The sequence below is a fragment of the Mus caroli genome, chromosome 6, assembly GCF_900094665.2.
Source record: "Mus caroli chromosome 6, CAROLI_EIJ_v1.1, whole genome shotgun sequence".
NCBI classification, from domain to species: Eukaryota; Metazoa; Chordata; class Mammalia; order Rodentia; family Muridae; genus Mus; species Mus caroli.
Window position 1 is genome coordinate 92,013,938 of NC_034575.1, and position 13,018 is coordinate 92,026,955.

Here is a 13,018-nt window from a genome sequence, read left to right on the forward strand (position 1 = left end):
CATACACACACACACACACATATATATATGTACACATATATATAGGCAAAGCTCCAACATACATATGAGTATGAGTATATACTTATGAAGCGCATACAGTATTTTAAGACAAGTAGTCCTCCATCTTGTGAGGTTTGTTCTACTGTAACATCCTTTATTATAAATAGTAGTACAAGACTCAGAAAAGTTAAATCTATTGATTTTTGGTAAAAAAAAAAAAAAAACAAAAAAAAACCTAGCAAACAATATAGCCAGAACTGGGACCACATGTTTGGAGACAGAGGGTGCTCCTAATTACTGCATCTCCCTAGGTCATATGTATTAGCGCACACATTTGCAGACCTAAGTAGAAACGCAAACACTCATGAAATGCCAAAAGGAATATAGATTAAACATCTGTTCAGTGTCATCAAAGGGAAACACGAGAGAATGGACTGTGTTGAGAATCTTTCCAGAACCCAAGCTCTGTCATTTAATTTTGTTCTTACTCCACAATGAATTTATCTAGTCAAGAAAAGCTTGCTTATTGCTGTCTCTTTCTCCCTGCCCTCAGGAGAGTGTGGGAGGGCCATGATTAGAACCCACACAAGCACTCCTTCCCAAGTTGCTCTGGGAGGCATCGTTTAGTGTTTCCTCTCCTTTCTTGTTTTAAGGAGGATTCTACAGTGGCCACAGCCAATTCTAAGACTAAAATCTGATTCATGGCCCAGTGTTAAGAGCCAGCCCCCAACTTTCCTGGATTCTCTGTGATAATCCATACAAAAATTTGTGTTTTCATTCTGATAAAAGTGTCAAAAACGAACATAAACACAGTTTGAGTTGTTTAGGAGGCAAATAGGAAAGTTGAACAGAAGTCAAAAATTTTAGCATTGTTGGCAGCAAGGAGCTTTGAGTAAATCAGACCTGGTTTCAGCCCTTATGCCATCTCTGTATGTTGCCGGTTGCTATAGTCCCTACATTTAAATTTTTTAAAATTTGCATTGTTTTATTTTTTAAACCGAGGATGGCTATCCTCATGACTACATCATGAGGTCACAGGGAAAATACATTTAATAATGCCCTGAACTCATATTAATAAGTTAATAAAATATTATCTATAATTGTTTACTTGTGGAAGAATACATTTGAATCCACACACTAAACTATTGGCTAGTTACCCACTGACCATTTCCCTACAAGCTTTTCATAGGTTGCTGAGACCATGAGAGTGACACTTGGAGACTGGCTGTTTTTGCCAAGGATTCATACTATCTAGAAAGCTGCTGAAGCCTAGCACAAACCTAGTGAGACTTCATAAGCAAGGCATAGACAAATGGCAATTCCAAGGAGAAGCTACCTTAGCATAACAAGGAACCTAGGTAAAGCCAAGCAATAAAACAGAGCAAAACAAATAGATTCTACAAACGTAAAGTGAAACGCAAACCACTCCTGCAATTATAGCACTCCTATGATTTATGTCTTTAATTTGTCTAAATCAGTGACCCATGGAGTATTGGAATAAAAATTTCAAATTCAGCAGAAGCCTAAATCACTGTAAGGAAACACTGCATTTTTATTAGTTATCCTTCTTCCATTGACTTCTCAGAAACAAAATGAATCCTTCCCCGAGCGAGGCAAAATGAAGTATTGTACTTACTGAGATATTATTGATCCCTGAGTCTTAGCATCCAATACGTCACAGACTCATAGAAGCAGTCTTTGCCTGAGAAATCGACAAAGCAGAATTACATTCACGAAACCTTTGCTTCTGTGAAACATTTTCCCCAGGTTCCAGTCTGGATTATTTGACAAGACGACACTAAAATAGACTGTAGCAACTTTGGGTATAACACAAATGTAAACAAAAATAAATATTTTAGAGATGGAAGCTAGAGATAGCTCATAGACTCCACAGATAAGGTGAGTGTGCTTGAGAAAGCTCTGTAAATGGAGCCAAGCTCCAGGGTCTAGGAGGCACAGACTGTGATATGCAAGAAAACCCTAAACATGGATTCTCATCTTGAACTACTTCCATTGATATTTACGTGACTGAAGGGAAACTTCTGACTGGCCTTTGAGATAGAGAGGGCTAGAAAACGTTGGCAGGGGTCTCATTGGAGACCCCTGCCAACTTCCAGAAATGATTCAAACCATGTGAAGCAAGATTTTAATATTTTAGTTCAGTGAGACTCTTCTTGGACTCTTGTCCTACAGAGCTGTGAGACAGGAAATTTGTGTTGCTTTCAGCTACTACTGTGCTTGTGTGAATGGTTTATAAATGCAACAGAAAGCCAGAATAGCAATTTTGGAAGTCATGTCTTGTAACACATTGTGTATTGTGTTAGGAATGCGACAGGTGATTAATATTACCATAGGCTAAACACAGTTGCACAAAGATAAACCAAACCTCTAACACAAAATATTCTTAGAGATAGATGTTCCTGCTGAGTTTTATGGCTAACCACCTCTGGGTTTGATGCATATATAAGGTTGAAAAGTAGGATGAGGAAAGGTATCAGTGGGATGTACTCTTATATCCATGCCCTCCTCACATGGGGCAGGAAATAGCTGTGTATCCTTCCTGAAGCCAAGAGAATCCAACACAAGGCAAACACTAGAGATGGACATCTGTACCTTTTGGGATTAACTTAGAGGTAAAACAAAAAGAGAATATGTTTATTTTCACAGAGGTGGTGTGAGTCTCTACCATAGAGAACTTTTAAACGGAGTGGAATGATCCAGAAAGGGATAAGAGACCAGAAATGTCAGGGATAAGAAACTTGAATGTGGCCAGTTGAAGGGAGCCATCACATATATTCTGCTACAAGGTCAGATCCCACCATAGAGAGGAAGGTACTTGGGAATTACCAAGGATTATCAATGAAGGATTCTGCATTGTGCTTCTGACATCCTCTAGAGGGCTCAGCTAATAGAACCAGGCCTTTTCCTAAGTGAAAGACTGGGTTTCAGAAAGACAGCCTGGGCCAGGCTATATAGAAGAGTGAGGTGAATCAGACTCCATTATATGTAACTTACATCTCTGCTTGAAGTGGGTCTGAACTGAGCAGAAAGAGAAACCTAACATTTGGACCATTATGTACTTAAGAATAGACTTTACTGTAATGAGGCTGTTCTTGTGACTGGAAAGGAACTATAGAAACTGCAGGACTTGTCCAACTTTTCAGAACGATAATCTGTTGACAGATAGTTGCAGATGGAGGATGAAGTCTGTCAAATTTGTCTTATGAATGTGATTGTCAAGTCTAGCATTTTTTCCTATATTAGTTATCAGAACAACAAAGTTATTTGAAGATGCAGGAAACAAAATCTAGTCCTAAAACAATGACATTGAATAAATGGCAGAATCCATGGCAGTAGTGAGTGGTGATCAGCATTTAAATGTTAACTATTAACCTAGAGATGACTATGTATAATCACTCTGAATCCAGATAAAAACAAACCAAGGTGAATACTAGTGAGCAGATAGGACAAGGTAAAGTATAAGCTAGGATAAGAAAAAGTTATCTACAAGATGAGTTTTCCACCCAAAGGCTTTAAAAAGTAGTTTATTCAGCTAAAGGACACTGTAGAGTTTTACTAAAATGAAGAGAGACATACATCTACAGATCAATAAGAGCACATGGACACTGTGGCTTCTAAGAATACCTCGTCTCTCGGGTCTCCAAGAAGAAGAAAATGTACTGGCTTCAGCTGGCCCCACCCCTACCCTAGAATGTCTATATTAGTTACATTTCTCAAAACCATAACAAAGTACCTGACAAAGGCAACTTAAGGGAGGAAAGATTTAATTTGGCTCATAGTTTCAAAAGATTCAGCCCACCATCATGGTGAAGGCATGGTAGAATGACCGATGGTAGGGATAAATAGCAAAGCCCCTCACATCTTGGCCAAACAGAAAGCAAGGACACAAGACCAGAGGTAGAGGTGAGACCCATAAAAACTCATATATAAAACCTAAAATATGGGATTCATATACTAGAGAAAACCAAAACCAAAAACCAGGCAGTATATTGTTTCCAAGTGTGGCCTGTTGCATTTAACATAATGATTTCCTGTTCTATTTTTCTATTGGTTTTACAAATAAGCCTTTACATTTTTACTATTCTTGAGAATTCCATATATATATATATATATATATATATATATATATATATATATATATATACAGTGAAATGCAGTAACGCCTACCCCATTCTTCACTAACCCCTATATCTTCTCGACAACCCCTCCCACCTTTATGTCATTCCCCCTTTTTGATAACTTATTAAGTCTTGTAACTGCTTCTCATATATGCGGAGGTGTGGGGTCACCCAGTAGAACATGGGGAGCCTACCAGTGGCAACAACCTCAAAAAATAATAATTCTTCCTGCCCCAGCCATTACTTACTGCCAAGTGGGTGAGGCTGGAGATTACCTATTCTGAGATCATGGCTGTCTTAGTCCTATGTAGGTTATGTGGAGATATCCATAGCAGCTCTGAGTTCATTAATGTGATAGCCATATCATATTCAGAGGACAGTATTCTGTGTTCACTTTTCTCCACCCTCCGGCTCTTACAATCTTTGTCTTCAATTCCTCAGTGTTACCTGAGCCTGAGTGGTGTGCATGTGGGGTTAATATAGATGTCTTGCTTAAGGTTGAACACTGTGTCTCTATTTCTCAGTACTTTGGCCAATTATGTTTCTCAGCATTGACTGTTGTCCACTGCAGGAAGAAGCTTTTCTGACAGGGTTGAGGACAGGCCAGGTCTATCAACACCAGGAGATGGACAACAGTTATTCCTTGACCATTTTTTGGCATGGCAACTTCTGCCTCAATGACTGAGCCTTCAAAACCCATCAAGGAATGGTTGTGCCCATGGGGAGCCCCTGCAATCAGAGGCACATGAAGAAACAAACACTTGTGGTATGAGTTTCATTGCTGCCACCACAACTTCCCTGTCACTGCTCAAAAGTATTAGGTTCTTCATTGTACCAAGGACTGGTTTAGCCAGGAAGCCAGAAGTGTCGGGCAGACATGCTGGTGCAGAAACACATCTCTAAGTCAATATGCCGCTCTCATTAGTCAGAGGCTAAGGCAAGTGTGCTCAAGCAGAAGGCTGAGAGAGTTGGTACATAATTGGGAGAAGAGTTGGAAGAGCAATCACAGGAACAGCTCAAAGAGTGACTTGCCCCCATCGGCCCCTGGAGAGTCTTGGAAGAAAAGCAGCTGCACAGGAGGAGAACTGACGGGTGGCGCCAGCTGGCGAAACATATTTTATACAGAATGTTACCTGTTGCTTTCCATAGCAATGCCTGCAACACTTTTTAAAAATAGAATAGTAGCAGAAGTCATCCTATGCATCCCCTGCTTCTAAGCAGCCATGACTTGCTCTTAGGCATAATGCACAGGGATGCTTGAATTGAGCTGATAAGGTTTGTAGGCAGGGCAGTGTGCCTACAGGTTGAGGAACACCCTAAAAGTCAAGAGGACTGCCGAAGTCTTTCTGTAATCCTATACCGACAATAGTAGTGCAGTGGGCTCTTGCTGACTGTGGCCATGGTGTTGCTCCATGCTGCTCTGGCCTGAGTCTCTCTGTGAAGATGAACCATAGGTTTCTTTCGTGTGTCTATGTGTGCGTGTTTGTATTGGGGTTGGAAATGAGCGTGGAAGCCAGAGGACAACCTCATTTGATATTGACCTTGTACTATGAGCTAGTGCCTTTCACTAGTACCTGGAGATTACCAAGTGGGCTAGGGTGGCTGCCCAGTGGTGCCCAGGGATCTGCCTGTCCATGTTCTCCTAGAGCTAGAATAGTAAGTACATGTTCACATGCCTGGGTTTTTCTGGAGATCTAGCTGAGGTTCTCGTGTTCATTCAGTAAGCAGTTTACAGTACAGACTCAGCTGTCTCTCCTGCGTTGTGTATATTCCTTAAATGTTCCCATTACCAGGGGAGGAGAGAGAAGGTGCTAGATCCCATCTAGATGCCGCTTCATACCTGAGCAGTCTGTCTTATACTCACGTTAATCTCAGTTGCTCACCCTACTTTCTGTTTCTCCAGCTCCATGTTCTTATGGGTCTTGTCCTTATGGGTCTAAAGTTCTTGTATAAGCTTTAAGTCTTTTTTTTCCTGGACACAAAGGCCAGATGTTTACCTCAGTCTCCCTGGGCACTCTCTGGAAGGAACCACAGCAGTCTGGCTGTCAGAACTAGATGTACTGGGCTCAGACTTCCCAACTTCTATCCAGAACCATATTCCAAAAGAGTAAGGGGAGACCTCTGACCACAAAGATACAGAAAAGAGTGAGAGGTAGGGAATCAGTCGATAAAGATAAACTGTTCATGGACATAGTTCTCTTATGCAATGTTTGACTTAGTGTTGCTGAACCTGAGAACACCATAGGCATGCTGCCCTGCCTTCATTCTTCTTCCTTAAGCCAATTTCCCCTCTTTTTTCACTCCTTTGCACCCTCCCTTAAATGGCATTAATATCGTCAACACATTTCTTTTTATAAGTGGGTCCTGCCAACCAGGACTAACATTTACAGGCAGAGCCAAGCCTGGTGTTACAGATATAAAAATCACAGGAATTTGGGAACCAAGTCAGGGGCATTGCAAGTTCAAGGCTTGACTGATCTACAAAGCAAGATTAAGGCTAGTCTGTGCAACCTAGTAAATCCTGCCATGAAATTAAAACAAATATCAAGGGGGCTGTGTATATAGGTTGATGATAGCACCCTTGCTTACTATGAAAAGATCCCTGGATTCAATCCTTAGTACTACAGAAAGAAAGAAAGAAAAAAGAAAGCAAAGAGAAAAGGGAAAAAGTGTTCTAAGTAACTCAGATTTCAAATCACACACACTTTGTGGACCTTTCTTTGTGTTGCTATAGAGACAGCAGCTGGAAGGCTTAGACAGCTTGTATTTGTTTCTCATAGTCCCCGAGGTTAGAATTCCAAGTTCAAGCTCCCAGGTGGTCAGCTTCTTTGTGAGGACTCGCTTAGTCATAGCCTTCTGTGACTTGCTTCCTGAACCAGACAAAGGAAAGAGGTAGAGAGGACGGAAGGAAGTACAGGAGTGGGCAAATCACAGAAGGGGAGGGCAGAGAGGCAAGGAATTAGCCATGAAGGAGGAGAGAGGAAGAGGGGGGTGGGAAGGAGAAACAATAAACCTCATATCTTTTCTTTCTCAGTGGTTCCCTACCCACAGGACCTCACCTCAACCTAATTAATTCTCAAACGTCCATCTCCAGACGCTATCCCTTTGAAGACCCAGATATCATTACACATCCTGTAGGAGCACATTCCCTTTTTAGCCTAAGATGCTTTGAATACTATTACAAAACCAACATACTTTGTATTAAGCCAGCAATGCTACTATAATGAACGTAATGAATGTTAACGTGTCTACAAGATCTTGCAGCTGGAATCTCACAGCCGACTTCACTTCAGGTCAGTGGACATCACCACTGCAGAGGCAGGCTAAGTGTTTGTAATGCTTGAGAGCCCTCAGGACACCCAAACATTGCATTTTCCTAAATTGATGGCACTGGAAATAAAAAAGGCAGGGAGAGGGAAAGCAGCTCGCTGGTGTACCTCCTTGCAAACAGTCAGCTGGGCATTTCCATCATGCTATAATGTGTACCTGCTCAGCTGCACTGTCAAAAAAAAAAAAAAAAAAAAAAAAAAAAAAAAAGGAAATGGTACCATGAAGGGGAGACTCCTCAGGCATAAACCCCTCATACACGCTCAGTACTCAACGGGATGTTTGCAAATTAAAACAAGTCCCCTAAAGCAGAAGCTAACATTCAGCTAGATGAAATACACCGAGGGTATTGGCTGCAGAGGAATCTTTGAAGGACTTTCTGAGGTGGGTAATAGTATAACCACATTGCCAATTTCCCTTCCCGCGGAATAACTTAAAACGCCTTTCAGAGGCCGAGAGTGAGATCTCTAACTCTCATCCCCTGTGGACTAACAGTGAAATCCAGCTCTCCCACATCCTGCTGACTGCCCTATCTGGTAGCAACAGACTCTTCAACACTAATAAAAAAAAATTCCTCCTTATTAGTTGATTTAGCTCCAGCCCCAAGATTCCTTTGCTGTAACTTTTCTTTGGCAGCTCATTTCCTGCCAAGAGTTGTTTGTTATGAAAACCAATGGGAAATGAATAATGTATAAATTATAAAAGCTACCCCATTTTACCTCCCCCCCCTTATGGCCCACTGTGTTTTCAGGAGCATATGTGTTAGTGGGGTGTTTGCAGTATTCATGACATGAACTTCTACTCTATGAGCTCTTAAAGGCACACTAGTCATCAGCATGCTAATTATTAATATTGCACTCCGAGGATTTCTCTTCTGAGCTCTTATTGCAGCCTAACAGAATGCTACGAACCAGTCAGTATTCGACCACTTCCAAGACACATGGCTAAGTCAGACTGGAGTGTGAGTTTTAGACACTGATGTGTGGATGCTTGTATTGGAAGTTATTTACTACGTGAAATACCAGCCTTGCCAGGTTTTAAATGTTAATGGCTTTATGGTGAAGATAAAAGGTCTGTGCTTCCCACCTGGAGATTTCAGAATTTTGCATCCGGCCATGGAAATGCCTTCATGATGTCATAAATAATTTTCACTTTCCCCTTAATTACTTATAGGTGTTTATGAAGTTTCATAGATTCCAAGTAAAAAAACATCTGAGCTAATGTATATGATTACTATGAGCCTAGAGGACTGCTTTTAATAGGCTGCATTTTCTGATTTGATTGTATGTAAAGAAGGAAGCAAAATTGAAAGTCTAACTAGACTATATGGTTATATCAATTTTGGTCAGGTTGCAGAACTGAATTTAGAGACCACACTAATTGACTCAACAGTGTGAATGAGCAAGTTAGAAAGATTGCCTAGGGCCCAGCTTATCTTGTGAGTTTCTGACTAAATGTCCATACAGGTTTTAGTTTATCTTTTAGCCTTTATTTATTTATTTATTTATTTATTTAATGAGAAACTTAAACATTTTTAACTCAAGTGCTAGGGAAATAGCTCAGTGGGTAAAGACACTAGCTGTGAAAGTATGAAGACCTGAGTTTGAATTGTCCTAGCCCCTGTAAAGCCTGGCATCGTAGGCACAGGTCTATAATCTCAGTATAGACATAGCAAGATGAGGTGCTTGAGGGCTGGAGAGTTAGATGCACAAAGCAGAAAACAAACTTTGGAACTGATTCAAACAAAGTAGAAGATGAGAATCAACACTACATGCTGTGTTCTGGTCATTATGTGTATGGGCCTTCATCCACATACATGTATGCGTACATGTACACACAGATTGTATATACACATACAAAATAACAAAATGCACAGTAGCCAACTCTAAATGTCCTTCATATATGGATAATATTTCAGATATACTCCCTTAATTAATTGTATACTAATTCTAATATTTTATGCATTTAATTTTTAATCGTTTGAGACTTTCATATGTAAATATTGAATTTAAATCAGTTCAACATTTCTCTCTTGCCCTTTCAATTTCTCATGTCTGCTCCCACTTCTTTTCAAATTCATGATCTCTGTATTACTGAGACATGGCCACATTCACACACACACACACACACACACACACACACGTGTGTGTGTTTAGGATTGATCACTGAGGATTCACTAACCTATCAGGTGCTTAGCTTATAAGAAAATGGAGTCTCCCTCTGAGCAGCTGTTGATTACCTGTAGCTCTTCATCTAGGAGTTGGTTATCCATCTTGCCATGTTGATCATTGTTATCATGTTATCATTGTGCAGGTCTAAGGTAACTGTATTGTTCAGATTTCATGAGTGTTGCTTCCCTGCTTGCATAGAGGACACAATCTCTCAGCAGGCATGCTGGTCCTCTGGCTCTTACAACCGTTCTGCCTAATGATCCCAAGTTAAAAAGTATATTGGCTTAGAAAAGTGACCGAGTAGGTTCTCCTCTAAGACTTACAACTTCTCCAGGTAGTTGCTTAGGTGTACACTACCAGGCACGAATTCCTTCCCACGGATGTTTCCACTTTCTGGCTACTCTGAGCAGCAATTAATATGAATGAGCAAGTATCCCTATAATGGGCTATAGAATCCTGTGGCTATATGCCCAAGAATGATGGCAGATCTGTTTCTAATTTTTTGAGGAACTACAGCACTGATTTCTGTAGTGGCCACCTGAGGATGTCGTCCTTCCAACAGTGACTAAAGGTTTCCTGTTCATCATATTCATACCAGTGTTTGTAATTATTTGTATTTTTGATCTTAGTAATTCTGATGAGAGTTAGATGAAATTTCAAAGTAGTTCTAATTTGCATTTCTTTGATGTCTAAAAATATTTCTCAGCCTGCATTTCATTTTTGAAAGCCATCCTTAGTTCTATACTCCATTTTAAAATTATGTTGCTTGTTTTCTACATGTTTGTATTTTAAGCATAATTTAAAATATTTTTTAATATTAACTTTATAAATGAAAAGTAAAATTTTCCTATTTTATTGAAAATAGATTCTTTTCTCATGCAATACATTTATAGTTTCCCCTCACAGTCTCTGTCCCCACCTCATCTTCCATCTGGAACCACTCCCGAGATTTTCAAAGAAGAGTTAGGGCCAATACTCCTCAAATTATTCCACTAACTAGAAACAGAAGGAACATTTCCCAATTTATTTTTTATGAAGCCACAGTTACACTGATACTCAAATCATATAAAGATTCAACAAAGAGAATTACATGCCAATTTCCCATATGAACATAGATGTAAAAATACTCAATAAAATACTTGCAAACCGAATCTAAAAACACATTGAAAAGGTCATCCACCATGATCAAATACACTTCATCCTACAGATGCAGAGATTCTTTTAAATATACAAAAAAATCAATAAATATAATCCACCATGTAAACAAACAAAAAACACATGATAATCTTAGTAGATACAGAAAAGGCCTTTGACAAAATCCAGTACCCCTTCATGATAAAATGTCCTGGAGAGATTAGGATACAAGGGTCATAACTAAACATAATAAAGGCAGTTTACAGCAAGTCCGGAGCTAACATCAATTTATCTTTCTTTCTTTTTCTTCCTTTTTCTCTTTTTCCTTAATTGTTTGTATATTCTAGATACTCTCTGCCAGATGTAAGTCTGATAAATATTTATTTCCACTCTACAAGCTGCCTCTTCACTTAAATGATTTTTTCTTTGTTTATTTATTTTATGTATGTAAGTACCCCGTTGCTGTCTTTAGACACACCAGAAAAGGACATTGGATTTCACTATAGATGGTGTGAGGCCTTGGTGTTGCTGGGAATTGAACTCAGGACCTCTATCTGAAATAGCCGTCAGTGCTCTTAACCTCTGAGCCATATCTCCAGCCTGAGGTTCCATTGTTAATTGTTGGTCTTTAGTACCCCAACTAGCAGAGTACATTTACAAAGTCCTTTCAAAGCCAGTGAGTTTAAGTGTACTCCCTACTTCCCTCCTCTATCAGCATTTCTGTTGAAGCTTTTGATCCATTTAAAGTTGAGTTTTACACAGGGTAAAAGATAAAATCCAGTTTCATGCTTTGACATAGAGCTGTCCCCTATTATCCCCTTTCCTGGTTTCCTATCCAGAAACCCCCTATCCCATCCCCCTCCCCCTGCTTCTATGATGGTGTTCCTGCACCCACTATCTCCCCACCCTGACATTCCCCTATACTGGGCCATTGAGCCTTTACAGGATCAAGGGCCTCTTCTCCCATTGATTCTCTACAAGGCCATCCTCTGCTACATATGCAGGTGGAGCCATGGGTCCCTCCATGTGTACTCTTTGGTTGGTGGTTTAGTCCCTGGGAGCTCGGGTGTGTCTGGTTGGTTGATATTATTTTTCTTCCTCTGAGGTTGCAAACCCCTTCAGCTTCTTCAGTCCTTTCTCTAACTCCTCCATTGGGGACCCTGTACTCAGTGCAATGGTTGGCTGTGAGCATCCACCTCTGTATTTGTCAGGCTCTGACAGAGACTCTCAGGAGACAGCTATACCAGGCTCCTGTCAGCAAGCACTTCTTGGTATCCACAATAGTGTCTGGGTTTGGTGTCAATATGGGATGGATCGCATATACAGCCTCTGGATGGCCTTTCCTTCAGTCTCTGCTTTGCACTTTGTCTCCATATTTGCTCCCGTGAGTATTTTGTTCCCCCTTCTAAGAAGGACTGAAGCATCTACACTTTGATCTTCTTTTTGAGCTTCATGTGGTCTGTAAATTGTAATGTGGGTATTCCAAGCTTTTGGGCTAATATTCACTTGTCAGTGAGTGCATACCATGTGTGTTCTTTTCTGGTTGGGTTACCTCACTCAGGATGATATTTTCTAGTTCCATCGATTTGCCTAAGAATTTTATGAATTCATCAATTTTAATAGCTGAGTAGTACTCCATTGTGCAAATGTACCACATTTTCTGTATCCATTCCTCTGCTGAAGTACATCTGGGTTCTTTCCAGCTTCTGGCTATTATAAATAAGGCTGCTATGAACATAGTGGAGCATGTGTCCTTGTTATATGTTGGAGAATCTTTTGGGTATATGCTCAGGAGTGGTATAGCTGGGTCCTCAGGTAGTACTATCTCCAATTTTCTTAGGAACCGCCAAACTGATTTCCAGAGTGGTTGTACNAGCTTGCAATCCCACCAACAATGTAGGAGTGACACTGTTTCTCCACATCCTCGCCAGCACCTGCTGTCACCTAACTCCTCCATTTTGACTGGTGTGAGGTGAAACCTCAGGGTTGTTTTGATTTTCATTTCCCTGATGACTAAGGATGTTGAATATTTCTTTAGGTGCTTCTCAGCCATTTGATATTCTTCAGTTGAGAATTCTTTGTTTAGCTCTGTACCCCATTTTTTATTTGATTCTCTGGATTCTAACTTCTTGAGTTCTGTTGATTTTGAAGGAATTTCATGGACTACTATACTCATTAGTGTTTGATGGAATATTCTGTAAACATCTATTAGAACCTTTTTATATTATTTTACTCTAGAGTTTCTCC